Here is an 18,641-nt window from a genome sequence, read left to right as displayed (position 1 = left end):
CAGGTAGTTAAGGAGTAATTATGAGCTCCTATCATGTGCTGGACACATTGGGAATTAAAAACATGTCTCAGTGACAAATATTATGGGAAACTTACAACAGAGTAAGGAAATAGACATGTCCAAATGTAAGGCTATTATAAGTTAAAAAGTTGTCAAGGTCATGAAAGAGTAAAAGAGGCTGGGGAACTGATCCAGTTTGAAGGAGACTAGGGAGATGCGACAATTAAACGCAATGTGGGATCCTGAATTGGCTCCTAGAAGAAAAAAAGTACATTACTGGAAAAACTGGGAAAATTCAAATAAACTCTAATGTTTAGTTAAAAGTTATACGAGATATTAACATTGGGAGTAGCTGATTAAAAGGTACAGCAGGAGCTCTGCAACTTGTTAGTAAGTCTACATTTATTTCAAATTAAAAATTTAAAAAGTGATAAATGCTGTAGGGAAGATGCCGATGATTATCTTTGGATGTTCTGAGAAACAGAGCTTTACTTCAGTTGGCGAAATAAAGCTTCATAAAGAGGCAGTTAGGTATCCAAAGGTAAGATAAGAGACATTTCCTGGGAGAGAAAACAGAGTGAATGAAGGCTTAAAAACAGGCAAAAGGAGAACTTCTCTAGGAAAGAAAAACAGAATAAGTCAAATGAAGAGCATCGTAGTCCTTGAGGAAGAACGTAAGATGCAATTTATAGGTAAAGAGAGAGTAAGGCCGGGTGCGGTGGCTCAAGCCTGTAATCCCAGCACTTTGGGAGGCCGAGATGGGCAGATCACGAGGTCAGGAGATCGAGACCATCCTGGCTAACACGGCGAAACCCCATCTCTACTAAAAAATACAAAAAACTAGCCGGGCGAGGTGGCGGGCACCTGTGGTCCCAGCTATTTGGGAGGCTGAGGCAGGAGAATGGCATAAACCCGGGAGGTGGAGCTTGCAGTGAGCTGAGATCTGGTCACTGCACTTCAGCCTGGGCGACAGAGCGAGACTCCGTCTCATAAAACAAAAAAAAAAGAGAGAGAGTTAAGAACATGCAGGAAGATTAGTAAGCAATTTGATTTGCTCGAGTTCACCATATGTGAACTGAGACTGAGTGGGGATCAAAGATGGATTGGGGATTGTAGAGATAAAACTTGTGAAAGATTTTGAATACCAAGTTAGGAGTTTTTCATGCCTCTCCTTTGCAGCAAGATATCCCTGCACATGTTTTACCTTGTTCTCTAGGAGACTATGGATGGGTATGATAAAACTGGGATTGTATCTTATCTTGAGATACCTGGGGACAGGCATACAGAAGGAAATATCTTAAATTGGAATGTTACAAAGAAAAGGGAGGAAGCTGCAGAGAATGCTTTAATCAGAAAAACAGAAGACAATGCTGTACCTGGGAGAAAGGTTAAAAGTGAAAACAGAGAGGAGGCAGGGAAATACTAGACAGAGAAGGGCAGAGTCCCTGGTGAAGCCCACCCTCAAGTCTGGACCCATGGCCCAAAGTGAGAACATGCATTCCTGTTTTCCTGCCCAAATGTTGCAAAACCAGCCTTGCCTGCCCTGCCCACCCCCACCCTGCCATCCTGTACCCATAAAAACCCCAGGCTCTACTGGCAGCAGAGCAGCAAAGAGGAAGAGAAGAGAAGAGAAGAGAAGAGAAGAGAAGAAGCAGCCAGATGTCAGAGAGAAGAAACAGTTTGAATTCAGAAGGACGGCTTGATGGCAGGACTTCGAAGAAGAGTTCAACCAGGGATGGCCGCACTCCAGGGGAAGGCCACTTCCCACTCCATCCCCTTTTTAGCTCCTCATCCCTCTGAGAGCCACTTTCATGGGCAATGAAATCGTCTGCATTTACCATCTTCAATTCGTTCATGTGACCTGATTCTTCATGTATGCTGAACGAAAGCTCGGGATACAGAGGGCTGTCACATTGAGCTGTTAAACACTTAGGCCATTTACAGACAGCAAAGCTAAAAATGCTGTCAGCACCCAGAAGCACTCAACCCAGCCCCAGCGTCCACTCACCTGCATTCTCCCCCTCCCATGAGGGGTTGAGAGCTATAGGCTGAGCACACAAACCAAACCATCCTTTCTCAAGTCCCTCAAAGGGGTCAAGGGAGTTACCCCATTTCAAAAGAACCTACTAACTGGAATGAAGGCTCTTACTAACCTACTGCAACAGGCAAGTTAAGAGTGTTATAAACACAGGCAATATATTTAGAGCTAACTGCTTTAAATTTTTTCAAGAGATGAAATGGAGAGAGCTTTCTTTGATGGAGTTGCAACAGTAAATATGTCTAAGTTAAAAAGAGGACTATTAAAATGCTAAATAATACTGGGAGTTATCTAAATATATAAAAGCATTTATGGTCTAATTAATGCTTTTTTTAGTAGGGAATAGTAAACTGCAACTGATGTTTTGTTTTCTCCACTAGTATCTATTGAATATGAATGTTGGCATCATGGTATTAGGGTTCAAAAGGAGAAGTGATAAACTGGGGGGGTGCTCATTACTCTGGGGCAGCAAGAGAGAAAAGAGCAATGAAACATCAACATCTCCATGTATCCATGCATCTCCCAACTGAACAGCAGAAGCTCTCCACAGAGAAAATGTATTAGGAATTTGGAATATCCATCATCACTATGACTACAACTTTGCAGAAGGCCAGCCTGCCCTAATTGAAGGAAGCTCTGTGTATCCTAGAGAGGAGACTCCCTGTGGTGATAATGATCCTATTAACGCCCAGTCAGTGTCTACTAAGGAGCCTGGTTATAAGTGAACAGCATTATCTGTTAGCAAGCAGGGACTCCACTAACACAAACCCCTTTAACTGGGGATCCAGGAGAGGCCATTATAGACCACACCCACAGTCATACTTGAAATATTGGACTCTGGTTGCCAGTTCTCACAAAATCATTCCAAAGTGTGACAATATATCTTTCTATTATATTTCCCACCCGGTTGCAGAACAATGTGGGTTACTTGAGGATATTTTTCCCATTCATGATGTTTTAGCCATTAGCAATTACCTTACATGATCTTTCAATAATTCCAAAGCTTCTGAGTATTCAGTCTATTTTGAATTCTATTTGATTCTTCTTGCTTAGTCTGTTATGCCAAGTATTTTCTGTACCACTACGGTATCATAAATGGAAACAATTTTCTGGTCCTTCTGAGTAATTCAGGAATATATTAATGAAAGCTGGTTTTAACACATTTTTCCCTGACATATATAAAGTTAAATGCTTGTCTTAGTAAATGGAGTCTTTATATTAATAGAATATGGCATAATTTTAGGAAATATATTCATGAGTCTGATAAAAATATTCCTAAAGTTACTAAAAAGAAAAATCATTTATATAGCCATCATATAAAATGTTTGTATAATTTTATCTTTAATTTTATTATTGTGAAATGGCTTTTCAAATGAGTCATAGGAACCAGTGGGTCTCTGGAAATAAAACTTACAGATGTCATGAAACTGAGGAATAACTCACACAATGGAAGTTAGGATCAAGACTCAGAAAGATCTGTGTTATCTACAAAACTGGGCTAAATCTGAGGAAGTAAGATGAAATGAAAATAAATGTAAAGTCCCATTCTCCGATTAAAAATTTAAAAAGTAAATTGGGAGGAACTTGGAGAGAAAAACATATATGAAAGATTCTGGACATTCATTTAATAATTAACTCAATATGAGTTAGAGATTTGATGTAATTGCCTTAAAGCTCATATGATGTTAGATTATATTTGTAGTAAGAATGTGTCCAGCATGACAACCTGTCTTATTCTAGGTTGGTCACACCTGCAGCCATACCTAAAATGGTACATTATGTTTTGAAAGCTATACTTTACTGAAGCAGAAATAAAATGTGTTCAGAGTACCATACCTAGGATTATAAAAGGGTTGAGGAGTACCCTGAAGGAATGGGAACCTTTAGCCTGGAGGAGGTAAGATATAGTGGGGGGCTGAAAACTGTCTTCAATATTTGAAGGCTGACTTGGAGAATATGGAATTTAGACATTGGATAGAACAGGGAGGAAAGTGTGATCTTGTCTCATTTGCGTAGAAATTTTATAACTATGACGAAGATACCTGGCAAGTAGCAGTTGTCCCTGAATTGGGTAAAGACCAATCACTGCTCATTGCAAAAGTTGAGCGAGCTATATCTAAATGCAGTTGGTCTGAGGGAACAGAGTGCCTTGTCCTTGGTACCTTCTAAACCTAGATCTGAATGACACAGAAGTGGCCCAGACCTTAACTGGGTATAGTACATGCTCTTATGGACTATAATGCTCTTATGGTCCATTTGTCTCCTGAAATTGTAACGAAATACCAGTTTCGCATTCATAGCAAGCCATTGAATGCAGCCCGTTAATCCAGTTCATATTAGTCGATATTCACATTGCTGCTGCTTAAGCTGGAGAATTGCTAACAGTTTTCTTGTCCATTTTTTTTCAGAAACCAAAGCAGCTGCTACAATAGCTAAAATAAGCTAAAATCCCTTAAGACATGAATTGTGATCACAGATTTTTTAATGCATTTTTTGTTCGTATAATTGAGGTCCAAGTCTACAAGAGGCTTTTGCTTTCAAATTATGCAATGAAAATGTAGAATATACCTAGGGGGCACACAGATGAATGGAGCTACAAAATCACTACTGCTCATATGGAATTTTTATTTCCTAATTTCAGATTGTAATTACTACTAGCAATGACTGTTTTGTCTAAGTGTTTTTACAACATTTCCATTTGATTTCATCTGGTTGATTCACAATAGAGCATTTATGTTTTTTGCCTTGGATGACATATCAATGTTGTTACTTTGGCCTTTGACAGAAAACTCAAAGGCTATGAACAACCTGGTATGGTGTCAAAATTCTATTTGAGTAATAAGTTTCATAGATTTTTTTTAAAAGCCCAAGATACATTGAAAGTTCACCTTCTGCTATTGCCTGAGAAGTTTCTCTTTCTACATTACCCTGAAAGGAGAACACACTTGAAGTTTTTGCTACTGTCCACCAACATACACAAGCATTCATATGTGTTTGCTTGTATTTTCACTCCCTTTCCTCCCTCTCCCCCTTCTCCCATTTCTTTTTTCCCCCTTCTGACTTCCAGTCATTCACTCAAGATATTTGAGGTTGTATTCTTTAACTGATATGGGCTATTTATTTCTAACCAACTTAATAATTTTTTGCCAGTTTCTACTATGAGGGATAGCAAAATAAAAATTGGAACAGTTACAAGTAATTTTCAGCTTCTGCTTAATGGCTTTCTTTTTATCAAAATAAGCATCTAGAATTTGAATACCAAATCATTTGTTCTAACACTGCTTAATGAGTTGGTGAAAAGATCAACAATACACAATAGAAAAGCTGAAAGAATACAGGAAGTAAAAATGTAGGAAGAAGAAACTTTAAAAAAAAAAAGAGAGAAAATTGGGTCAGAGGAAAATAATCTTGAAAATTATGCACGGAAACACTGTTAAAAAAAAGAAGGTATAAAAAATAAACAAGTTTCATTTTCAGTAATAATAAAGGAACTCAAAATGCACATTTAAAAAATTTAAAATATATAATTAGTAATACAAAAACGGTGCCAAAATTTAGCATATGCTTAATGAAATTTTGCTTAATTGCATTGAATTGACTGTAGAGAATGTACAGTCTCACTGACAATGCAGAATGTAAAAAAGAACATCATACCCATTTTAGTTTGGCAATGATTCAGTGATTCTGAAAACCTGTACAGCCCAGATTCCAACAGCCCCACACCTCATAATTCCAATTTAACTGAACTAAAGTCTGTTGTTTACATACCAGCAATTGCTATGATGCCTTGTGGATTTAATTCCTATCCTCCGTGTTTGGCTTTGGCTAAATTCATTGCATTCATTGTCCAGTACTATTTAGTGAGCTTATAGTATAGCCCTGTAAGCACTATATTTGGGAATGAATACATGATCCAAGACAATCCCTAAACTTTAAAATAGCTGCATCATGATTTACAATAAACAAAACACCTTGCATAAAATTGTATAAAGACATTAAAGCAGGCATTATCATCTCCTTCTCAAAATTGAGAGCGCTAAAACTTAGAGACGTCAAAAGCCTCATCCAGGGTCACTGAGTAAGTAAAGGAGACAAAATTGTTTCTTTCCTACAATGCAGTGCTAAGAAACGTATCTATAGCTTTTATTAGTGTATGGACTGGTCAGATTCAGAGTCAACACAGCAATTTGAAAGCATGGGGTCTCCTGGTGGGTTGCACACTCACCCCTACAATGATCCTCTCTTAAGTTCTCATAAGCAATATGATTCTTTGTACTATTCTCCCCCAGCTAGGAAGCATTTGGCCTTGATCTTATTGGTGGTCACAAAGATTAAATGATACCATTAGCATTTAGTACTCAGGGTCAAGGGACAATAATTGTCTGGATGAATGACCAGTGCCCACAAAGAAGAGTTCTCCAACCCCAAATATGGGCAGTGCGTATGTTGAAAGCCTGTTAGGGGTGAATTACAAATAGTGAGTTGTGATGTTTTTAAAAATTAGGCCCTCGTAAACTAAAATTGATGATTGTCAGCATTTACCAAGAACGTGCTTAAGAATGGGCCACCAACACTCAGAAGCCCCCACACATCCATACACAACATTGGAGTGTCCTCAGTTTTTAGAAGGAGCACATGATCCATGTCTCAATGATGAAGTTTTCAGTTGGTTAAGGTTTTTAATTGCTACTATTTCTAGTTTTAATTCATCATTATCTACTTAGGTTATTATGACCTATTTGGTTAACCCTGAAGTATTTAGTGATCCCTACTTTTGTGAGTGATGTTTTTGGCCTAACTTAGAGTAATTATACTGTAGTAAAACATGGGATATATTGTAGTTCCAAGAGGGATCCCTCATACTTCCATCACTAGAGTAGATACATGCACAAACTTCCCTCAGAATTACACAGCATAGTACAATACAGAGTAGTACAGTACAGGACAGTATAAGACATATGGCATAGAATAATATAATTATATTACATAATTGTAAGGTATGTTAACAGTATAGTAGTACTATAGATAGTACAATATAATATAGCAACAGTATAATATAGTAAGGTATTATGTATCACCAAGTTTTTTTTCCCATTGGAAAGGTATAAAAGACAAATGGGTGGTGGGGGCAGGGAAGTCTTTGGTCCAACCAAAGTCAGTTAAAAGAGAGAGAGTGAGAGAGAGACACTGAGTTATAGAGCAGCACAATCTAAGTTTGGACTTCTCGCTGAGAATGCTTGGCATAAAACAGTAGGAATGAGCCGTCTTCACCATGACTATCCTTAGGGGAATCCACTAAGCTGCTCTAATGCTGCTTTTTATGCTTCTCTATTTCTAATGAAGTGCTGTGAAACCCTGTAGCAGAGATAGTATTGTTTTTATTTTTCAATATCAACTGGTATTTTTTGCCTACAATGAAAAATGTTTTGTCCATAATATTTATCACCTTGTCACTGGTTTTATTGTTGAAAACCACCTGCTTGCACTCCTTTTCTTTTCAACATTTTTTATTAAGAAAATATTTGGAAGGAAACAATAATACTAAATTGTAGAATTACAAAAGGGCAGCTTATACAGCTAAATTTTAAGATACTCTGAGGGACAAAGACGTAAAGCCACTGATGGTGGGTAAGAAAAATGTGTGACAATGGAAGTATGCAATGTGATTTACTTGGCTGGCTACCATATAGGAGAATAAATTCTATAATCTTGCCAAAACCTAAGGGGAATGTGAATTGAATAGCAATAAATAACCTTATTGGAAACAGTTGAATATGATATACTGTATCCTCTAGCCTTAATACATGAAAATTTCTCATTGATTGCAGCATCAGACTCAAGTAGACTGAAGATGGGGCAATTTTTAATGTACTCCACAATGTCCCTTCTGTTCCCTGCCACAACCTTCTCAAACTTGATGAGTTAGAAGGTCAGGTTAAGCTATGTATGCAACTCCAAGCTTTTTGGCCTCTTTCAGGATTAAATAAAACTTATAGCAAATATTTTTCTCTATTCCTTTCATTTTGCTGTTCGGAAGCCATTCTATGTTTATAAATATTGTATGTTTAGTAACATTTTAATTTTTCCTATTCGACTAATGTTTTAAAGGTATGATCACTTTAGCATGTTTTCTTATTCAATCCTCACAGTATTGCTGTGAGCTAAAAGAGAGTATTATTTTTCCTGCATATTTACAGTTGAGAACATTCAGGCTTACAGTGTTATGTGACTTGCTCAAGCATATGTAGCAAGTAAGTGGCCAATCTGGGGCCAGATATCTGGTTTCTGCATCCCAAAACTGAGTTAATAGGAATTTTTTCACATGAATGATTACAGTTTATGATAGTTTTATTTCTGCTGAAATGTCTAGTTATACCATATTTTGTTACCGAGCAAGGTTATAGATGAATAAAATGCAATTTGCTAGTTTCATTCAGTTTCTCATTTATTTTAAAAACGTGAGTATCTATCTGTTTTGTGCATCAGGAGGAAAAAAGAAAAACTGATATAAAAACTGCCCTCAAGGAGTTTACAGTCCACAGGGGAAGCAAATAAATAAATGTGTTCACTGCAATACCATAACAATTTGTGTAGTACAATAAAAAGTACATTTGGTCTTTGTCCTTCCTCCACCCCCAATAAAGCTCCTAAAAACTGTTTGAATTTCCTGAGTGATAGGGGTGTCTTTTTGTCTGTTAATTAGGTGACTCAAGAGTGAAGAGGTGGTGGGAAGGTCTAGAAAAATGGAATAGAAATAGAGAACCCAGAGATAAACACAGGAATTAGAGCAGGAGTCCCCAACCACCTGGTACCAGTCCATGGCCTGTTAGGAACCAGGCCACACAGCAGGAAGTGAATGGTAGGGTTGGGCGTTTGGGGTAGGAAAGTGAGCACTATCTCCTGAGCTCCGCCTCTTGTCAGATCAGTGGTGTCATTTGATTCTTATAGGAGCATGAACCCTATTGTGAACTGCACATGTGAGGGATCTAGGTTGCCTGTTCCATATGAGAATCTAATGCCTGAGGATCTGAAGTAGAACAGTTTCATCCCAAAACCATCCCTCACCACTACCCCAAGTCCATGAAAAAATTGGTCCCTTTCACAAAACAGGTCCCTGGTGCCAAAAAGGTTGAGGACTACCAACTTAGAGGGTTAACACTTTCAGCCCCACCAATTGATGTCCAGGGAGGGGAGAAGGGCTGGTGATTGAGATAAATCATCAGTGACCAATGATCTCATCAATCATGCCTATGAAATGTAACTTCACTTAAAAACTTTGAGACATCAAGGCTAAGAGTCCTTCCAGAATGGTGGACATGTTGATACATTGGGAGAGTAAAGTGCCTGAAGAGGGAATGGAAGCTCTGTACTCCCTAACTCCCCATACCTTGCCCTATGCCTCTCTTCTATTTGACTTCTCCTGAGTTGCTTCCTTAATAATAGGCTGGTTCTTGTAAGTACAGTGTAGTGTTTTCCTGAGTTCTATGAGTCATTCTAGCAAATAATTATACCTAATAGGCTGGTTATTGGAAGCCCTAAATTTGTAACCAAGTCAGACAGAAATTCAGGTAGCCAGAGGACCCAGGACTTGAAACTGCATCTGAAGTGGGGCATCCTTGAGGAACTGAGCCCTTAACTTGTGGGGTCTGCACTAATTCTAAGTAGTTAGTATCAAAATTGAATTAAATGGTTGGAAACCCAGTTTGTGTTAGAAAACTGTAGAATTGGGTGTTGTTTGCAAAAAACAAACAGCAGTATTCACCATGCTCTCCAGAAAAGGCCCTGAGCATTGTTCAAGGCATATGGAGTGTGCATGGCCAGTATGATACCCCTTTGATTACCATGCATTCATGTTTTTACCATACATGTTGCCTACTTATCCAAGAGCTGGTAGAATTTGTTCCCAAACTATTTGTGCCAATAGTATTCTTGGTATAGTTGTATATTTTAGATAAATGTTTAACAGGTTTTAGAAATCTAAGTACAAAACGAAAGAGTAGTTTCTGTGAAAATTAAGTACATTCTTTGGAAAAAATTCAATAAAGGTAAGTTGCAAAAAAAAATATATCAAAGTGGACAAGACAACTCAAGTATTAAAGAAAAAGTAATTCTAGAAAGTTTAAAAATAAAGTATGTGTTTTATACCATAAAAGTAAATCTTATAGTATGAAATTATCCAAAAAATAATGTAAAACATACTTAGAGCTTTTAAAAAAGAAGGTAAATATGAATTACAGTACAGAAGTTTCAGATTTTAAAAAATGAATCAACCCTAAAAATTCTTCAGGGTGTTTGTAGTATTATTTTGAAGATATGAAACTGGAATGTGTAGACGGTGAAATATGGGTTGTGACTTAGCAAGGAAGAAAATAAAGAGTACCAATCACCAGTCCTACATTCAAAGAAAAGGTCTTGATTTTCCTTTAAAAGTTGATTCATATGTATGTTGGGACCCAGAAACTGATACGTCAAAATGTGGCATTTTGACATGCTGAACTGAAGAAGCCTCAAGGTCATTCTGACCTTCTACTCCACCGCTGTCTCTCCCAAAGCACTTTTCTGCCTCAGATCCAGACCCACCAAAAGGAACAATTGTTATTTTTCCCTTCCCTGTAAGACCAAGAACATAACCACACCTGAGCAAAGCTTTCACAGGATAACATACAGGCTAATCTCTGTTGTCTGATCCATTCATTCTCCCTAGTAGCTCCCTCCACAGAATTCCTCTTCTCTGCACGGCCATAACCTATTTTGCCAGGATGGTATACAAGCTTCCAAACCCTGTTGGAGGATGGGGAATCACTCGATGGCTCTCCCTATGTACACATTAATAAATTTGTATGCTTTATCTTTAATTGTAACTGTCCAATGGGTTCTTCTTGCCTACTGCACAGAAAATCCAATCACACTAAGACAGTGGTGTTGTGGTAGAGAAAATAATTATTGCTAAGCCAGCCATGCAGGACAGGAGATATCTCAAATCTGCCTCCCCAATAGCTCAGAGGCTAGGATTTGTAAGGATGATTTGGCAAAGAGGAGCTAGGGAATGGGAGCAGTTGATGGTTGGGGTTTAAATCAGAGGAGTGTTCAAATTGTCTTTGTGTGCTGAGTCAGTTTCAGGGGAGGGGGAGTAAGTCATGACTTAGTTCCTTGCTATGCATTCGGGCTGTCACCAGAATGCAGAAGTCTGAAAAATATCTCAAAGACCAATCTTAGACACTATTTGACAATAATGATGTTATCTATAGGAGCAACTGGGGAAGTTACAAATCTTGTGACCTCCTGAAAATGGCCGTTATCATTTAATTATGCCTACATCTAGGTAGAATTCAGGGTTCCCACATAATCCTAACCTTGTGGCCTTTCATTAGTCTTACAAAGGCGGATTAGTCTCCAAGCAAGGAGGGAGTTAATTTCCGGAAGGAACTGTTACCATCTTTGTGAGAAAGCTAACCAAGGCAGTTAGCTTGTGAGGTTAGAAGCCAGATGGAGTCTATTAGGTTAGGTTTCTGTCACTGTTACAATTTTTAAAACTACAAAGGCAGTTTCATAGTTAATCTATCTTTTGTGAGTTCAGCAAGCCTTCAGAGGGAGAAGCGGAGTTTTCCCTTGGCCCCTCCCTACATGTTTTAAGTTAAAGTCAAATGTACAAATGTACAAAGTATTAATTGTCAATTTCCCACCTTAGCCACTTTTGTAGTTAACTAACCACCAGGTCTGATTACAAAACATGAGAGTTGGCCATTCCTCAACTATTCTGTTTTTGGTTAAAATTTTTGAACTTATCGCCTGAAAGCCTAGAAGATAATGTTCAAAATTTAAATTATTTGCAACACCATTTTGTCAGAAGGGAATTATGACTTCAGTTTTCATTTGAGGACAGTTAATCAAATTTCAGTGAGCATATTACTCTCATATTTATTTTGAAATAAAAAGTATAGCCCTCAAATTTTTTTCTTTCATTCTAAATTATTTATATAACAATAGAGCTCCTTGAATCTACCAAATGTCTGCTTCATTACTCTTCCTCCAGGCTGGCTTCCCCTAACTATTCTAGACTGTGTAGCAATGTGCTCTAGGCTCATGATTTCCTAAGAGAGGATTTTGTGACTTTGTTCATTTACCTGTAAATGAACCTGACAGCCAACCTATTGGGATTTTAATTTTCCATGCATCAAACCTTAGTCTCACCTGCTGCTAGTTTCTAACTCCACTTGTTTAATTTGTTCAAATATTCATTGACTATTTCCATGTAACAGGAACTCTCTGGACACTTGAGATACAAAGACTCCTGCCATCTTGGTACTTATATTTTAGGGAGTGGGGAGAAGATAATCAGAAAATAGCAATAAATACAACAGGAAAATTAATTAGTAGATTAGAAAAAAGTTAGTACAATGGGAGGAAAGCAGCAGGATAAGGGGGTCAGGAGGACCAAGGATTGGAGAATGGGGTTGCAGGATTTTTTTTAATGTTTTATAGAGACAAGGTCTTGACTATGTTGCCCAGGCTAGTCTCGAACGCCTGGTCTCAAGCAGCCCTGCTCCTCAACCTCTCAAAGTGCTAGGATTACAGATGTGACCCATTGTGCTCAGCCTTTTGACTTTTTTAAAAAAAAACTTTTTTGTAGAGGTTGCAGTTTTAAATAGGTAGTCAAGATAGCCTCTGATGTGGTTTGGCTGTGTCCCCACCCAAATCTCACCTTGAACTGTAGTTCCCATAATCCCCATGTGTCATGGGAGAGACCCGGTGGGAGGTAATTGAATCATGGGAGCAGCTCCCCCATGCTGCTATTCCTGTGATAGTGAGTGATTTCTCACAGATCTGATGGTTTTATAAGGGGCTTTTCTCCCTTTTGCTCAGCACCTTTTGCTGCCACCATTTAAAGGATATGTTTGCTTCCCCTTCTGCCATGATTGTAAGTTTCCTGAGGTCTCCCCAGCCATGCTGAACTTTGAGTCAAACCTCTTTCCTTTATAAATTACCCAGTCTCAGGTTATGTCTTTATTAGCAGCATGAGAATGGACCAATACAGCCTCATTGAGAAGCTGACGTTTAGGCAAAGACTTGAAGAACATGAGGAATGCAGCCATGTGGGGGAATATTACAGAGGGAGCAGTGACCCTAAGGTGAAAGGTGCTAGTGTTTATGAACAGCAAGAAAGAGAGTGTGCCTGGATGAGGTCAGAGAGATAACTATTAAAAGAACAGTTTGACTGTCCTTCTAAAGATGGCAGGACAAGAGAGGGACCAATGATAAAAGAATGGTAAAAGCAGGGAGACTAGTAAACGACTATTGGAATAACAAGTAGGAGATGATGGTTTCCCACTCCTGAGTGATAGCAGAGGAGATGAGGAGGGTCAGTTCTAGACATATTTAGAGGTAGAGCCAGCAAGATTTCTTTACTATAGGTAAAAAAGAGAGGTCAAGGATGACTCCAAGGTTTTTATACCTGACAACTAGAAGAATTGAGTTGCCGTCAAGTGAAATAGAGGAGATAGTTTGAGGAGCAAGTTCATGGAGAAAGATCAAATTTAGTACTGGACATATCAAGCTGGGATTTTCATTAGACATCCATGTGGAAATGTCAAGTCAGCAACTGCATGTATGAGTCCAAAGTTCAGAAGAATTGTCATCAGTTTATAGACTGCTCTATTCGTAGAGGAGCTGATGATCAGCCAGTCTTCTCAACTGGAGTTTCACAAGAGAATTAAGCCCGCTTGCCTTAAAATATCTCTTATATGTAATAAATTAAGTTATATCTTATATGTACAGAATAGTACTGGTTATGGAGCATCCTTGAGAGAATTGATAAATCATTTTTTGTGCATTCTCTGAGGTGCAGATGAGGAAGCCCAAATGAGAAAGATTGCTTGCATGCTTAAAGAAACTTGTTATTTTGTCTCTTTTTCAGTCAAAGGTTCTTAATTCTCATTCTTAAAATAATTGGAATCTTAAAAATATTTGAAACTATCTTATAAAACCTTAAATAGAATACCATAAATCATTTTTTCTCAAAATGTGCACAGTTTTAATTGGTGTTTGCAAAAAGGCATGTGTGTGGAGGTTGGGGGCTGGGGAAGCTCAAACATGTAGTATTTGGAAAGTAAAATTTAAAGTAAATCTTTTCCCAACCCAGAAATCCCCTCCACAAAGGTATAGAACAAGAAGGTACTTTTATTATTCAATATGCATTAAACCAAAATGTGTTGCACGTCACAGGCAATTCACTGTGATATCCACAAAGATATTGCAAAGACAAAAAGGAATCTCACCACCTTGTATAACCGAGCGTTTACAAATCCATTATATAAATGTTTTCAAGATAAACAGTAACTAGTTCTCAAGTGAGAGGACTTGCTAACACCTTTTGTCACACACACTATGGGGTGATCATCTGTATGTGCTTATTGTCTTTAACCAGAGGAAAAACAAACCTCATTTTTTGTTTTTGTTTTTGTTTTTGTTTTTTTGAGATGAAGTTTCGCTCTTGTTGCCCAAGCTGGAATACAATGGTGCAATCCCAGCTCACCGCAACCTCCACCTCCTGGGTTCAAAGGATTCTCCTGCCTCAGCCTCCCAAGTAGCTGGGATTACAGGCACGTGCTACCACACCCGACTAATTTTGTTTTAGTAAAGATGGGGTTTCACCATGTTGGTCAGGCTGGTCTCGAACTCCTGACCTCAGGTGAACTGCCTCCCCCGCTTAGCCTCCCAAAGTGCTGGGTACACAGGCGTGAGCCACTGTGCCCTGCCCAAACCTCGTATCTTTACAACAGGAGGTAGCTTTGCAAATTGGAGCAAGGTACCCATTGAAGTTAAGCTACTTTGCCACAAAACTGGAAGATACAAGTGTTATCTTTTTTGGTGTTTGCATTTCAAAAAGATGGCTCTCATGTCTTAAGAAAAACATTTTTGAGACATAAAGCTGACGAAAGGTCTATCTAGCTCTCAAAAGGTTTATAGACTTTTTTAAAAAGAAGAAAATATTTATTAATACAATGGTAAGTTTTCTAAAGTAGATGTTCTTTAAAAAAAGAAAAAAGAGGGGAGAAAAGTGTCTCTTCCCTTATTCTCAACAGGAACTTCTGACTCTTATTTTTAATTTTTATTTGTCCTTACAATAGTTAACTCTGGTTGTAAAATAAGATAAACATTTTTTTACTATAGGACTTCTCAGAGCTCTTAATGTGCTTGTGTGCATTATCAAATACCAAAGGGGAAATACGTTTTGCAACGTTTCTCAAACTTATTTGAGCATAGAATTTTTTTTTTTTTAATGGAGCATTTCATGGGAACAATATTCCACAAATTCACACACTGGAAAACGCCACATTGACCAAACAGGGACCTAATTCCAGAAAGAGCAGAGTATTCATTTTGTTCCAGTACATTATCCTGTGCCAGCATCCTTTATGACCATAAAAACTTAAGTTGCTTTTGCAGTCAGATTTGTAATTTCTTGTTGTTTTCCCTGTTTATTTGGGTGTATGGTATGCTATTTTAACGTCCCTAGTTTTATATTTGGCTAAAACATAAACATTCTATGTTTCTATTTTGTCAATTTCATAATAATGGCATCAATATTTTATGACTCTAATATTTTTACCCCTACCACTATTCCCTCAGTTCTACTTCTAGACAGTTACCCTATGTCTTCGAAGTGCCTTGGTATCTATTTGAAAATCATATGTGATATTTTAAGTTTGTAAAATGTTTATGATTCTAAAAATAACCTTTTATGGGTCAATTCACTGCTCGAGGGCACTGAGTCTCTAGGTAGCTACACCCAGGAATAGAGAGAGGTGTGTGTGTGTATGTCATAAACAGATGTTTGGTCATTATGAGAATTAGCCATAAAACCTGTGATTATCTAATGCATTTATTTAAAAAAAAAAACAAAAAAAAAACTTGTACTAAGTAGCAGATATTTCCATTAATCTCTCATTTCTACTTATAACCACATGATTTACAAAGTAAAGTCTACGATCAGTATGGAATGCTTCCAACTATGCACAATTGTTTCTTTAGTTTGCTTAATTGTACACTGAATTTTGTGAATTTACAGAGTTTTCTCAGGATTTCTTCATACAACCTGGTGAATCACTTTCTGTGTCAGCTTTGCCGATGTGTAGAACAGAAGGTGCTAATTGCACCTTAAACCTATTCCCTATTTTTCTTTGTTAACTCTGATTATTCCTTTGGGTTGATCTTGGAAATTCTGATGACTTGGAATAATCGAATTGTATAGTATTTCACAGGGGTTCTCTGTTTCTTGTATTTCCATGTTAACCTCTCTAACAAAATTGGGGACATTTTCATTGATTATATTCTCAAATATGTTTTCCAAGTTGCTTACTCTCTCTTCTCTCTCCAGAATATCAGAGTCATAGGTTTGGTTACTTTTTATAAACCCATATATCTCGAAGGCTTTGTTCATTTTTTAAAGATTCCTTTTTCTTTATTTTTGTCTGACTGGGTTGATTTGAAGGATCAGTCTTTGGGCTCTGAAATTCTTTCTTCTGCTTGGTCTAGTCTGTTGTTAAGGCTTCCAACTGTATTTTGAAATTCCTCTAGTGAACTTTTCAATTCCAAAAGTTCAGTTTGCTTCTTTCTTAATATAGCTATGTTATCTTTCAAATCTTGTATCATTTTTCTGGCTTTCTTGGATTGGATTTCAACTTTCTCTTGGATCTCCCTGAGCTTCCTTGCCATCCAGATTCTGAATTCCATGTCCATCAACTCAGACATTTCAATCTGGTTAGGATCCATTGCAAGGGAGCCAGTGTGATCCTTTGGAGGTAACAAAACACTCTTGACTTTTTGAATTGCTGGAGTTCTTGTGCTGATTTTTTCTCATCTAAGGGAGCTGGCATTTCTATGTTTTTGAAATAATGTCCTTTGCAGCAACATAGATACAGCTGGAGGCCATTATCTCAAGCAAATTAACACAGAAACATGCAACCAAATATCACATATTCTCATTTATAAGTGGAAGCTAAATCTTGAGGACACACAAACAAAGATGGGAACAGTAGATGCTGAGGACTCCAAAAGGAGGGAGGGAGGGAGCGGGCAAGGTCTGAAAAATTTCTTATTGGGTACTATATTCACTGTCTGAGTGCTAGTATCAATAGAAGCCCAAACCTCAGCATTATACAATATACCCTTCCAACAAACCTGCATATCTACCCCCAGAGTCTAAATAAAAATGAAAATTAAAATAAATATATATACAATGAGATTTTTAAAATTTGACAAATGATTATAAAATTCAACTGGAGGATAAATGTGTAAGAATAGTTGGAAAATGTTTTAGACTACAATGAATTATTGTAGAGTATATGGGAAGCCATCATAACCTAAGAGATATTAAAATGGTTTTAAGATGCAGTTATTAAATTTGTATGGGACTGACAACAAAACAGAAATATCAGTAATACAGAATATATAGTCTTGAACAGGACCAAATATGTGCAAGAACTTGGTAAGTGATTTTGTGTCAGTTCATTCATTTATTTGTCTATTCAAAAAATAAAGTATCATTAAAAACAACAAGAACAACAACAACAAAAAGAAAGCACTGTTCCACGGAGTAGAGAGGTCTCTTCTCATTTTAACCAAAAATGACTGGTTCTTCACCTACTGGTTGGAGCCCTGGAGTCTTGGGCTGTCTCCATCCTGAAACTAAACTTACCTTGTGTTTTCAAGGCAACAACTACCAAAAAAGCAACACTGCATCTTTACTTCTTTACCCTTCAATAGAATTTTTTCCTCATTCATTGTTCTTTTCACCCAATGTTTAATTTTTTTTTCCATTTACAAACTTGCCCATACTTTAGTTTCTCCTTCCTAATGACACCAGATCCCCTCCTTTAAAAACAAAATCTTTCAAAATAACATTAAACAGTAACTTCAAAAAATAATCATATAGCTTATTATCATCACACATTTTAGATTCTATATCAAGTGACTCTTACTTCCTAGGCTAAGACTCTACTCCTATGGAATTTTAGGTCTTTTTTTTGTGGAGCTCCAACCTGGCTAAAAGGTGCTTACAATGATGCTAATAATTGAGTTTTAGGCAAGTAATGGAGGAGACTTCACGAGAGCCACTCCCTGTGTATTTGGTTTTGTCCTTAGAATTTGGGCAGTGCATTATCTGTTTGCCCTTTCAAAGAGTAAACACAAAGAAGTTAAGTAAGCTGAAAGAACTTACCATAAGGATGTAATATCTCATTATTTTACAAAAGCCCCACTCAGTGGAAGGACCAGCGTGGAAAAATCTTTTTGCTTTTTTGCTCAACTCCCTCTCCCTGCGCCCCAATTCATAGGCAAAACAGAAAGTCCTAAGAACAAACTGGCAAAGCTATAGAATATAGACCCCCATAGTAATTTCCCTAATTTAATGTAGATCTTACTATTACAGTCTTGCCAGTGCACCATGGAGTTTTTCATTTCACAACCAAGAGAATTAAGAAGTGTGGACACAAAGGGTGAGGTTGGAGCGAAAGTTTAATAAGCGCAAGAAGAAAGCTCTCTGCCATGGAGATGGGACCAGGAAGAGGGCTGCCATTTTTACAGTTGAATGCAAAGACTTTTA

The 18,641-nt window shown here is 37.6% G+C and overlaps 1 protein-coding gene across 1 annotated transcript in view; it reads left to right on the top strand.

Moving 5' to 3' along the window:
- HS3ST5 (heparan sulfate-glucosamine 3-sulfotransferase 5) overlaps positions 1-18,641 on the top strand; it is a 287,392-nt gene that overhangs the window by 126,648 nt on the left and 142,103 nt on the right. The window lies entirely within an intron of this gene.

Source organism: Rhinopithecus roxellana, chromosome 4 (assembly GCF_007565055.1).
Source record: "Rhinopithecus roxellana isolate Shanxi Qingling chromosome 4, ASM756505v1, whole genome shotgun sequence".
In the NCBI taxonomy this organism is placed as follows: Eukaryota; Metazoa; Chordata; class Mammalia; order Primates; family Cercopithecidae; genus Rhinopithecus; species Rhinopithecus roxellana.
Note: the sequence above shows the minus strand (reverse complement) of the source record. Positions and strands in the feature narration are given on the sequence as shown.